Here is a 14,255-nt window from a genome sequence, read left to right on the forward strand (position 1 = left end):
CTAGTCCGATTCGGCGAGTTCCCTATTCGGCGAGAGCCTTTTTCGGCGAGTGCCCTATTCGGCGAGTTTTTGAAATTTTTAAAAGGAAATTATCGGGTACCGTAGCCTAATTACAATTGCCGTTTTTACATAGTTTTAACATCGCTAAACGTTGAAATCGTGCAGAAAGGAATAAAAATAAAATGTTTGAACTATTAAATTAAAATTCGTCATGTCAGTTCAGTTGTTTTTATTTTTGACCATCATATCAAAAACAATGCACGTCGACATAGCAAAGGTGTAGAAAAAGGTAGAAGCGACAAAACGCGAACGTTAAAACGTGCTTGTGACCGAAGTAAGTTATTGAGTTGAAAGAAATTTGGCACGGTCGCAACACCTTCAGAAAAATTTAAGATATGAAGGGAAAATAAAACAAAGAAAATGTTACAAAAAAAATCATGCTTATGTGTATAAGTTAGTACTTTTGAATAGTTAAAATGATTAGTTTGGATCAACAAATGAGAACCCATTGTAGTAACAGAATGAAAAGGCTAACCAAATGTGTGGCCTATCGTTTTAACGTCGCTAAACGTTGAAATCGTGTAGAAAAGAGAACTTTGCTGACTAGGATACGTTGAAACTGAAAAACATTCACAGAAGCCCTACGATACGTTGCATTTTTAAGATAATGTATTCAGACGTTGAATCAATGTACAAATGAAATGTTATGCTAAATGGGTTCTTGGAACAATTCGAAGGGCTTCTGTGAATGTTTCTCAGCTTCAACGTATCCTAGTCAGCAAAGTTCTCTTTTCTACACGATTTCAACATTTAGCGACGTTAAAACGATGTAAAAACGGAATTTTTTGCTGGTTGGGATAACTGGGCTACGGTACCCGATAATTTCTTTTAAATCCAAGCTGTAGGCCACACATTTGTTGATCCAAACTAATCATTTTAACTATTCAAAAGTGCTAACTTACAGACATAAACATGATTTATTTTATTTTTTTTTTGTAACATTTTCTTTGTTTTATTTTCCCTTCATATCTTAAATTTTTCTGAAGGTGTTGCGACCGTGCCAAATTTCTTTCCATAGGCGCCGACTTTTCAAAAAACCTTGGGGGGCGAGAAAGGTGATAACGTCATAACCATAGCGCTATTTACTCAATTAAAATAGTCTTTGATTAAGCTTAGTGTCGTGTTTATATTAACAAATAGGTCGCAAACCGAATTTATTAGAAGCGCTGCTTGAAAGGATTAGTTTTACGCACGCAGTACGCCTAGTCGTAAAAATTTTGATATTGTTAGCTCATAATTGGAACTGTTGGAAAACAAGCCGATTCATTTCCTTTTCGTGCGAGTGAACAACAACGATCAAGACAGTGAAGTTATCGAAATAAAACGCAAAAAATCATGATCTCAAGCAGAGTGAAAACCCGGTATCAGTTTTATTAACCTCGTTTCGCTAATTACTTACTTTCAAAGCGTTGACAACGGCGAAGTGTTTTCTCTTCTGTTTTTTATCGAAAGTCTTTATAGTCTTTTATTGAATACAGTAGGCTATACTCGAGTAAAGGTCGAGATGTTCGCAAGTGATTTTCACCTCAAAAAGACAAGTTCAACTAACACGGGACAAGCTGTTGTCTCCAGCTCAGCAATTTTCAAAATGAACGCACTAAAAATCATTGTCGACGTAGATTACGGATTGTGAAATCGCGTAGGCTTAAGTGAAAGTTTTGAATACGTTTATTTGCAGTGATTCAAACTTAATTTTCAAATTCAATGATTTCTTGTCAATTCTAAACTTTATGCACTTGTTGAGCAATATGCAAAGCTCACGAGACAAAACAGAAAGAGGAGATCATTTTTTTATTTTTGCGTGTAGGATATAATCGTTCTTATTATTACGTAACATTCCATGATCGTTAAAGTCGATGTCAAACCTTAGCGGTCGCATAAAACAATGATGTCAGGTTAGCTAGGTGATAATAGCGGTGAGAGACGTCGTTAATGCAGGCAATATCTGCGACCAAGACCATTAAACACCTTTTCTTTTTTCGGTTTTCAATTTAATTCTCATACATTGCAAAAACAATGCGTTCTGTTGAATCACAATTGATCTCACAGCGGGAAGACCTCGTTGAAAATAGCGCGTCTAATTTAGCTGGTTTACTTAATATTGCAGTGAATAGTTACGTGACTATTCCAGCAGTACTCTACCATCTACTTTGAAATTTCCATACCGTATGAGATAGCCATGCGATCAGCTGCTGTTTTGCGGGCAAGAGCAACGTAGGCTTTTCTTGCTTTCGGCATTTAAGTCCGTTTAAATTATCTAAATCTCCTTCGCGAAGTGTTTTATATTTGAAACACCACTTGTCATCACCATTTTTGTTGCCCCTCAACCATAAATTTACGGGGGGCGCCGCCCCCCCCTGAAGTCGGCGCGTATGTTTCTTTCAACTCAATAACTTACTTCGGTCACAAGCACGTTTTAACGTTCGCGTTTTGTCGCTTCTATCTTTTTTACACCTTTGCTATGTTGACGTGTATTGTTTTTCATATGATGGTCAGAAATAAAAACAACTGAACTGACATGACGAATTTTAATTTAATAGTTCAAACATTTTATTTTTATTCCTTTCTGCACAATTTCAACGTTTAGCGACGTTAAAACTATGTAAAAACGGCAATTATAATTAGGCTACGGTACCCGATAATTTCCTTTCAAAAATTTCAAAAACTCGCCGAATAGGGCACTCGCCGAAAAAGGCTCTCGCCGAATAGGGAACTCGCCGAATCGGACTAGTCGAATCGGACTCGCCGAATCGGACTCGCCGAATAGTAGCAGACCCAGCAGTTGCACAGTGCAGCTGCATCGCAGGCAACTTTGCTTAGTAAATGTGATCAAATCCCATTTGCTGATGAATAATTTATATATATATATACTTTAAAAATTGTTTTTGATATAGAAAATGTAGAATGAAACAATAATGATGAAAACAATTGTGATAACATATTAAAAAACAGATGCATCACAACTGAAGCAGTAAAAAATGAATGAGCTGCTCTCATTTTGAATCATTAACTAATATCAAAAAAAAAATATTGTTTCTGGTAGTGCTCAAGCGAAGTCATTGCAGAGCTTTGCACAAACAGTTTTGCATAGAGCAGGCCTTAAAACTCATGTTTTTTTTGCGGCAGCCAACGTGGCCTACCGAGAGCTCCTTCTCGGCGGCCAAATCTGCGTGCTTGGAGGCCAAAATACAAATAACAATAGCACAAGTAAATAGAATTAAACTTGCAACAATGCCAAAATGATCACTTAGTGTTGTTGAAGTCTGGGCGACGTCCTGTTATAGAACCGTTGTACCATGCAATAACTCCTTTGTCAGGATTGAAATCCGGTATTGCGGGACCATCTAACGACACTAAATTGTTTCAACTGCTTGCAGCTCAGTAAATTGTTTCAACTGCATAGTGCATACCCTTTCATAAAACCTGACCATTTATACCCTTATGATGTCACCATTGAGAGAGGAGGGTGTGAAGTCACTAACCCACAGCGGAAACATTTCTCAACTCTGAAGAGAAGTATTTTCCCCTCGGATGTCAAGTAACCTACCCAAACAACAAAATCCGTCATTTTTTTATTGATTCTACGTTTGGAGTCGTTAAATCAGGGTAAAAATAATGAAATTTGTTGTCTGGGGAGTTCTCCTTTTTAACAACAATTCAATGTCTGACAACATTGAAACGACATAAAAACGATGATATTGCCAGCCGATGTATATTAGCACTTCGGATTAACACTTTGTTAAAATAAACGTTAGGAATTACAAACAAGACTTATAGCTAATGATCGCAGCTAGATATTTCCAATTTCCATACAACAGCAAAGTTTCTGCACAATACAAAAGTAGTGATTATGACGCGCTACCTAATTCTGCGTCACTCTTTGATACTACGTATTTTCGACAGTTAATCCACGATCATTCTATTGCAAAATTAAATAATTAGCTAGAAGAAACCGGCAGCCAAATTGGCCTACTGAAGAGGTAGCATCGGCGGTCATTCAAGCACTACTTAGCAACCATGGCCACGATGGCCGCCGGTTGCTTTAAGGCTTGGTAAAGCTATATAAACAAACTTGAAAAATAATGAATTATATATAATGTAATAAGCTGCGCCCTTTTGGGGCAAATTTTTAATTTCAATTGGGGGGATATCTAAATATCTGTGTATGCCTGAAAAATGAAGGCATGCAAAAAAAAAATTTTTTTCGTCAATGTTTAGACCCTGCTGTCGGCCCCGGAACGTTTGCAGGTTACCGGAATTTTGAAATCCTCATAAAATCTTAATCTTTTGTGCTAGGTAGGGCATGTTGGTATTCATTTCTATTGTTTTTGGATAATTAATCCATTTATTAAGTTTACAGACAAATTTAGACATGTTTTAAAATTTTAATTTTTGCTACGGTGACAAACTTTCTTGCATTTTATGTAAATTTTTGTTGTTTCTGAAGGTTATGATAGTAGCAAGTTGGATTTATTGGTTCTGGTACATTCTGAAGCAATATAAATAGACTCATTAGTTAAACATTTAACAGAAACAGTGGCTTAGGAAGTCCAGATGAAAAAATAGTGTTATAATTCTTATTTATGTAACAAATTACATCACAAGCATGTAAGTTTGTATGCTGTTTCTCCACCCATTAACTTGATTCCGATTTTACCTTCCAGGATACTACAAAATATACCTACCTGACTTATTCTATTGAATCTATTGTATTAGCTGAGTGTAAGAATGCACAACGATCTTCAATAAAGGATGATCCTTTAGAAATAGAAAAGTATGAGTCACTGAAAACATCCGAACTTCCGCTTCATTTGAATGTACTCCGACATTTTCTCTATCTCCGTACATTTCAATTTACAAATTCCACAACATCTAGTCAACTGCACAATCAACTCTACGAAGACATCATCAACATAATTATATTCACCTTGCATGTATAGCAGCTACAAAGTGCAAGAAGACCATCATAGACCAGATGAAAGAGTTTGAAACCAATGAAACCAAAAGAAAGACCGTGAACAAAAACAAGAATAACCAACGCGAGTGACACAGTGGGCCAATTTTTTTCTTGATCAAACTTTCTGGAAGATTTCCACTATTGGTCGCCATGCCCAGCTTATGCAGGTGCTTTGCATCATTCGAGAGATTCTGTTCAACTTGAACCGAAATTTCAGGATATTTTGGTATATTTATTATTTAGTGGTTCAAATAGTATTGGCTCCATTTCCCATACATTTTTGGCAAGCATTTTTCCGATTGGGCCATTAAAACTGTTTGGCCCTGAAGTTTATCCATCAATGTGTTCAAAAAATTTGCGAAGTGGTAACTCCCAGTGGTGAAGTAAGCAAATAACACGCTGACAAGGTCTTCCTATACTTCCGTCGATATGGGCCATTGAACCATCCTTCCAACCAGTATTAGAGTTTATACCATCTCAAATAACACATATGTTAGATATGTTAATTTTCATTAAGGTTAGATGATCCACGACACCTTCAGCAACACATTTTCCTGTAGGCTAGAATACAAATTTTAAAGTTAAGACTTCCTAAAAAAAAATTATTGAACCTAAGAATCTACTGGTTATTCTTGTTTTTGTTCACAGTCTTTCTTTTGGTTTCAAGCTCTTTTATGTGGTCTATGATGGTCTTCTTGCACTTTGTGGCTGCTATACATGCAGATGAATATATGTCGATGATGCCTTCGTAGAGTTAATTGTGCAGTTGACTAGATGTTGTGGAATTTATAAATTGAAATGTACGGAGATAGAGAAAATGTCTTAGTACATTTAAACGAAGCGGAAGTTCGGATGTTTTCAGTGACTTATACTTTACTATTTCTAAAGGATCATCCTTTATTGAAGATCATTATGCCATTCTTACACTCAGCTAATACAATACATTCAATAGAATGAGTCAGGTAGGCATATTTCGTGGTATCCTGGAAGGTAAAATCGGAATCAAGTTAATGGGTGGAGAAACAGTATACATACTTACATGCCTGTGATGTAATTTGTTACATAAATAAGAATTATAATATACTATTTTTTCATCTGGACTTCCTCAGCCATTGTTTTTGTAAAAATGTTTAACTAATGAGTCTATTTATATTGCTTCAGAATGTACCAGAACCAGTAAATCCAACTTGCTACTATCATAACCTTCAGAAACGACAAACATTTACATAAAATGCAAGAAAATTTGCCACCGTTGCAAAAATTAAAATTTTAAAACATGTCTAAATTTGTCTGTAAACTTAATAAATGGATTAATTATCCAAAAACAATAGAAATGAATACCAACATGCCCTACCTAGCACAAAAGATTAAGATTTTATGAGGATTTTAAAATTCCGGTAACCTGCAAATGTTCCGGGGCCGACAGCAGGGTCTAAACATTGACAAAAAAAAAATTTTTTTTGCATGCCTTCATTTTTCTGGCATACACAGATATTTAGATATCCCCCCAATTGAAATTAAAAATTTGCCCTAAAAGGGCGCAGCTTAATAATGTAATTAACTCTGCTTTTGTTTGTTGTTGACGAATGGGCATTGGGCAACTTACGAAACTGAATAAAATCTATACCCATAAGCATTAAGCAAATACTCGTGTCAAAAATTATAGCTGTTCAGGTTTTAAAGAGAGAAACTCTTTATTATTTCAACTGTTGTGTGAAGGGTACGGTATTACGGTAACTGATGAATATAGAAAAAACATCAAAACAATTTTAATTTCCAAAGATAGGAATTAGCTAATTCAATAGTAGGCTACCGTAGCATACAATCGTTATAATATGCCAAAAGACCGTTCCTCTGTCAATTGTTTTGACATATTGATCTAGGACAGTGTTTGCCAACTTTTTTGTTTGTGTAACACTGCAAGGTTATTTAAGTTGACAAAGCATCCCTAACAGTGAAATAAATATAAGTATTTTTTCATCCAAATTGTTGTCATTGAGGTTTGGTACAATGTACAAGATTAAGCAAAATGAAAGTACTATAAATAACTTAACAAACGCAAGATTTCGATGAGACAAATGCATTTTGTTAGTGCAAAAAATCTGATATAGTGTTCAACCATGATCTTTGTGTGTGTGATCAGGAAAACTCTAATTTGCATGAGCAAGCCTTAAAGCAGCCGGTGGACATCGCAGCTATGGCCGCTAAGTAGTGCTTGAATGACAGCCGGTGCTACCTCCTCAGTCGGCGAAGTTTGGCCGCCGGTTTCTTCTGGCTAATTATTTAATTTCGCAATAGAATGATTATGGATTAATTGTCGAAAATATGTAGTATCAAAGAGTGACGTAGAATTAGGTCAGCGCGACATAATCATCACTGTTGTACAGTGCGAGAACATTTGCTAATGTATGGAATATTGCTAATGCAAACAAAACAAGCGCTGTAAGTCTTGTTTGTAATTCCCGACGTTTATTTTAACAAAGTGTTAACCTGAAGTGCTAATTCACATCGGCTGGCAATATTGTCGTTTTTATGTCAATTCAATGTTGTCGGACATTGAATTGTTGTTAAAAAAGAGAACTAGGTTACTTGGCATTTGAGGGGAAAACACGTGTCTTCATAGTTGAGAAATGTTTCCGCTGTTTGTTCCCGTGTTAATAACTTCACTCCCTCAATGGTGACATCATATCGGTATAAATGGTCAGGTTTTATGAAAGGGTATGCAGTTGAAACAATTTACTGAGCAGCGAGCAGTTGAAACAATTTAGTGTCGTTAGATGGTCCCGCAATACCAGATTACAACCCCGATAAAGCAGTTATTGCATAGTACAATGATTCTATTGCAGGACGTCGCCCAGACTTCAACAACGCTAAGTGATCATTTTAGCATTGTTGCAAGTTTAATTCTATTTACTTGTGCTATCGTTATGAATATTTTGGCCTTCAAGCACGCAGATTTGGCCGCCGAGAAGGAGCTCCCGATAGGCCACGATGGCTGCCGGAAAAAAACATGAATTTTAAGGCCTGCATGAGTATGTTGGATCAAATGATAAGAACTCTCAAGTAAAGTCTATGTGTAAATTTGATCGTTTTTTTTTCAAGGACCTCTGAAAATCGTATATAATTGTGTAAACCTCAACAAATACTGCTTTTCTTATCAGAAAGATATCTTGATACTCTTATAAGCATGTAGTACTTTGGTAGTATTGTATTAAAATTGCAATAGCGCATTTTGTGATTGTTGTATTAATTCCAAAATACATACCGTACTAACACTAGTGTAAGTCTGGCGGAAAAATTCTGCATGATCCGACTAAAAAAATGATTCATAAAAAACACGCATTAAATAATGCGATGATAGTAACAACACGCGGACGGACCCTGATAAAAGCACTTTGCGTTGACAAATCTATTTTTATGTTGCTTAAAAGTCAGAATGGCATTTGTTATTGTTTTGTTTTTTTATTTTTTGTAAAAAACATAGTTTTTCTAAAAATGTAAATTTAAAACAAAAAAACAAGTCACATAGTTCACGTAACAAGATAAAACTTACACAAGTTGTGACAATCTTATTGATAAATAAACAGTTAATTTTTTTCTGTCAAATTATTTTCAATTGCAAAATAATTGCTAATTTGTGAAGTGAACGCAATTACGTCGATAATTGCAAATTCACATGTGAATGCTAGCTTGTTTTGATAGTTATTGCATTAAATTTCCATGCAAAATAGCTTATTTCCATTAATCTTGATCCTCGGACCGGGAAAGCTTCTTCGAGAGCTTAACCGGCAGTTTTGCATACTTGTAAACGTAGAGGCTTTGAATCACTCACGCTGGCCTGGTCACTGAGATTGGCAGATTGAAGTTTCGATTGCTGAAGTATTGTTGCCAGAGAATGATTCCATCCATTAGATGCTGCTAAATGGAGAGCAGTCCTTAACACGCAATACTCAAGTGCAGACCCCGAGAGTCAAGCCAGCGCCACTTTATTTGAAGCATTTTCGTTCATGTAGGCACGCGCTAACCAACTGAGCTATCGGGACAACATTGTTTCCATCTTGTGGAGATATGAAATGTTCTGCCCTTAAAATAGGACATAAGTTTGTTAAGTCCTTTCCTCTGTACAGCAACAAGGTTTTATGTTCACTACCCATAAACTCAGACATACACTTAATGATAGTTTTGGGATGCAACCTAATTCGTACCCTGAACAATTTGTATCCTCATTTTGTACCCTGAAAAAAATCAAGAAAAAAAATTAAAAAAAGCCAAAATAGCACACGGATTGGAGTTACCGCTTAACCCTAACTTTAAAATTTTTGCGGAAACTCCGATTAGCGACTTCGGCTTTGTTGCGATCGGCGACTTCGGCCTTGTGCTATTTTTTCTCTCAATCTTTTCAGGTTACAAAATGAGGGTACGAATTGTTCAGGGTACAAATTAGGTTGCACCCATAGTTTTGCAACAACCCAGACTTTAATAAAAAATTAACAACCTTCCTATTTGCTTAATGGCTTAAAAAACATATTCAGCTCTTTTTGCTTGAAACTAGATAGGCTAGTAGTAGTAGCTAATGAAACTCTTAAAATTCCTCATAGAACTCCAAGGTGCAGTCGAAAATGCTGGTCTTAGGTGTACCTACCGATAACAGCTTTGTACCTTATTTTGGTAAGTATATATTAAAGTTCTGTTTTGTCGCTTCTGCTTTTTTATACCTCTGTTATATTATGGCATGCATTTTTCCTTATATAGTAATTAAAAAAAAAGTTGAAAATAGAATAAACTTTTGTTGGTAGCCTACCATACAATTTTTTGAAGCAAGCAAACTTGGCTAAGAGTAACCTATTCATCGGTCAACAGAAAAGGATTACAATTATCTTTTAAATATCTCAATAAAGGTACACATTGCTATTTGCTAGCCAAGCAGCACACCTTTTTTACTCTAGACATGGTGGGCATATTTGCAGAAAGCATTGATTTGAGCAAGCCATCTTAGCGACTCACCAGAATTTTTGGGTAAGCACTTTAATAGCAAAGTTTCAGTAATTGTCAAGAAAACCTGGAGCCAATCAGAAGCTACGTTGTCTGTGACGTAAGAACGTAAAAAACGACAAAATTTCAGTACTCTGTCGAGAGGTATGCAAATACAGACATATTGTCTACTATCAACGGTGAAACTGCGCATGATATTGTGGTTGCAGACTGTTTTTAACTAATGTAGGATGTTAGTTACAGTTAGTTTGATCTACAAATTTCTGAGGCTTAGGTTAGCATGACTACAAGGAGTTAAAAGAAGATGTGAGTTTTCAAATTACTAAGGATTTGATTAGTTTATAGTTTGAAGTAGTGGTCTTTAAAGTTCATAAGTTTCAATGTACCAAGTATATAGGCTACAGCAGCTTAATAATTGAAGGGTTTAATTACTAAATATTTGTGGAAGCTTTAAGCTGAAGTAGGCTTGAAATTAGTACCGTAATTGGCAGATGCTACTTAGCCAGCATCATTTCCAAAAACATTGATTGATCAACTAATTCAGTTGACAGTTATTTAAAAAAAAGTCTATAAAGTTGTTTTATTTAGTGATACAACAAAACGGTGATAGGTTTCAATCTGTGATACTCAAAATAGCCACTCCCTAAAATAATTTATAAACAAAGAGCATAATTATTAGCAAGACAAATTTGAGTACCGGTAAGTATGTAGGTTCATTAATTTAAAGCAACAATGTCACAAAGGTTAAGTCCTGAGATTTAACTTAAAACTAGTTAGGCTGAAGGAAGATACAGCAGAATCAGATACCGTAACAGAATCAGATACCGTAACTTAATCAGATACCGTAACTATATACCGTAACAGTAGCACTTGACTGGAAATTTGAATCAAACCCCACTGGGAAATGTTTTCCTAGCTGCCTCCACCCTCTACACCAGGGGTCGGCAACCTACGGCCCGCGGGCCGGATCTGGCCCGCCAAGCAAAATTATCCGGCCCGCAGCATTTTTGCAAATTGTAGTTGGCGGGCCAAAACAAACATCCCATTATTTTATGCTGCCATTTGGTTTTACATAACAGAATTAAGATTACTAAATGTTATGTAAAACTTTCGCAATTTTTACTTTTCCATATTTATCCATAACGCTCACTTGTAATCACGTAGCCTGTGTACTTATGCCGCAACAATGCTTAGTTAGGGCATTGTCGCCATTTTGAATTTCCTTGATATTCTTTCTCTGCAAACTGCATTTTAGAGATAATTAGGCTGTGGCTATATTTACACTATAATATAGTGTATCTGCACATTACACTATATAGTGTATCTATAAAGTGCTCTGCTTGTGCAAGATATAAATGTACAACATAGCTTCTGATTGGCTCCAGGTTTTCTCGACAGTGTACTGAGATTTTGTTGTTAAAGTGCTTACCGTGTCTTGGCATTTGAGACAGCGCCTCAAGTGGTGGTAGAGTACTTTTGCATGTGTGAGATTATAAATGTTCATAAAATCCAAGACTGTGTACCAGAGGAATATGCCCAGTTGTTGGAGTTAGCTGTTCGTGGAGGTTTATCTGCTCCTACAGATGCTTGACTGCACTACATTATTTTCTATATGTTTGTGTAGAGATCCTACCCCAATCAAGGAACTTCAAACATCCTCCGAAACCAGGCAACAATGAGCGACTTGGCAGTCGCGATACCCCCCTTTCAAGGGTTAATATGCTTGCCCGTGGCAGCAGGGGACCTGGAGCCACGAGCTTGTATTGTAATAAGCCGAAGAGTGCACTGTAGCACTGTGAAAAGCATAAACAATTCTAAAAGCAAACATTGAAGTAGGATTCCTGTTGTATTTTGTTATGCGTTTTTGATTTGTACAATAAACATCATAGCATACTTTCATCATATGCTTTTCAAGCCGATTTCATGCAAAAAATTTGTTTGTTTACTACTGATACAAATATAAAGTTACGTTATGTATGTAATCTCCTTTCTTGTTCCACTTAAGATATTTTGCACCAAAATGAAGAATTGCATTTGACATGACACATTTGTAGCCTATATATTATGAGTTTTTATTCACTACTGTAACCATGGTTGATTTTGAGCCAATTCCACTAAAAATATACTTGTGCTAATTTTCATAAGCCCATACATAAGCAAAATAACTATGTTTGGATTAAACACCATCGGGTGGGCTAAGGTATTGGTACCGTAACTTATTTTTGAATGCAAACAGCTAGCTTCATAGAAAAGAAAATACAGCACTTCTATATTTCAGATATGTCACATTTAGCATGTTACTCATGGGCCACTCACGATATAGAAAACAATTTATATGCATAATACAAACAAAGCATGTTCATAAATACAGTATATATATATATTTTAGAATGCAGCAATAGGGTACAGAAAGGTTTTTTATTATATTGTTTTAAAAAACCATTAAAATGTTGTCACAATGTTTGGAGTCTCTTCAAGATAGGAGTGAACAAGAACTTGCAATATGTTTTCATAAGGTATGTTGAACTAAATTCAAATGTGCAATTTGCAGCTTACTCATTAACAATTCTCCACAACAGCAATTTCAGTTAGCTGGGTTATTATGATTATTCTTGTATTTTTTGTTTTTTAATATGGACTTATTGGTCTGATGCAAATAAATAGATAGTAATAATAATTATTATCAATATGGTATGAAATTTGGAAATCTAGCCAATGAAATATTTAACTGCTTCAGGGTTAGCCTTCGTGTTGAAACAGTTAGCTTTCAAAAGCATAATATGCAATCATATATACACCTTTATGATGGTGCTACTTTAGAAGTGCATTAATTCAATAACTCCGTAGCTATATTTACATTTTGAGGTACCGGTAATGAACGTTCTTCCTTGGCTGCCATTTTTTGCATACTATATATAGCCTATCTAGCAATTGAACGTGACTTATTTTACACATATGCATTACGTACATTACTGGTATGCTGGCACTTAATGAAAATGGTGCATTACTGAATTCATTTGTATTTTACAGTTGAATGAAGATTTGGAAGGTGAAATTCGCCTATGACAGGGGAATTCTCTTCAAAAAGTGGGGTATTACAGTACTGTATTACACCGACATATTGTGCAATGAAATCAACAACCTTAATCTGCCTGATACATATCGTGACTATTGTGAAGAAAGCTTATTGCCGGACTTGGACTGTGCAGGGTATACAGCAATCCATTAACTGGAAACTCTCTACGAAGGCGCTTTTGAAGAACTTTTCTAGACCCTTGCTATGTTGACATGTATTGTTTTCGCTGTAATGGTCAGAAAAAAAAAAAATGAACTTATAAAAAAAGTGCTGGAGATGCGAATGAGGAGGTTATATTTTTTGCCACTACAAGACTTCTTACATGGTAGAAACAAAACAGCTAAACATTCGCATAAGCCGAAGAGTGCACTGTAGCACTGTGAAAAGTATAAACAATTCTAAAAGCAAACATTGAAGTAGGATTCCTGTTGTATTTTGTTATGCGTTTTTGATTTGTACAATAAACATCATAGCATACTTTCATCGTATGCTTTTCAAGCCGATTTCATAGCACATTACTTTAAAGAATAAAATAGGCTTTCTATTAATACCGTAACTTAAATAAAGCGCAGTATGCCGGAGTAGTTAGTCTAATGTTCACTCTCGACATTAGATCCCTTCACTGCAGAGTACTTCACCATATCTAAAGTTTTGGCGGTAGTGCTAAACATTCGAACTGTAGGCGCGGTATCCCGAGACTACAGAGAAGGGGACTTCTGACTCAAAAACGGCATGGGCCTTATGAAGGATACCACTCAAACGAAAATCAACAAAACATAACATCTAAACGTCTCTGTGTTTCATGTAACAACTTTTAAGTGTACTCAGCACAAAATTGAGTACGCTGTGGCTATATTTACACTATATAGTGTAATAATTACCTCAATAATGTTGCCAGATAAGGAATTCTGGTCTAATTTGAGAAAAGTTTAAAGCTGTTGAAAACAAAAACATGAATTTTGTAAATTTTTTTAGTCCTGGGCAAAAATGAAAACGCTAATCTTATTCCTAACTCTTACCTTAACCCTTCCTTACTTTAATCCTAACTCTGGAAACACCTGATTGTAACCACGGCATTAAGTGTGGAAAAATAGCCACTTCCAATTGAGTATATGGTGAGGAAAAATATGCAAACACTGATAAAATGTAACTTTAGTATTATAAACATTT

General features: G+C 35.7%; 1 long non-coding RNA gene across 1 annotated transcript; it reads left to right on the plus strand.

The window, feature by feature from the left end:
• The first annotated feature begins 12,320 nt into the window (after positions 1–12,320).
• LOC145784880 (uncharacterized) lies at positions 12,321–13,588 on the plus strand. The gene is made up of 2 exons (XR_014291066.1): positions 12,321–12,525; positions 13,040–13,588. It is a non-coding gene; the product is annotated as an uncharacterized LOC145784880 (long non-coding RNA).
• The last annotated feature ends 667 nt before the right edge of the window (positions 13,589–14,255 follow it).

Source organism: Aplidium turbinatum, chromosome 15 (assembly GCF_918807975.1).
Source record: "Aplidium turbinatum chromosome 15, kaAplTurb1.1, whole genome shotgun sequence".
In the NCBI taxonomy this organism is placed as follows: Eukaryota; Metazoa; Chordata; class Ascidiacea; order Aplousobranchia; family Polyclinidae; genus Aplidium; species Aplidium turbinatum.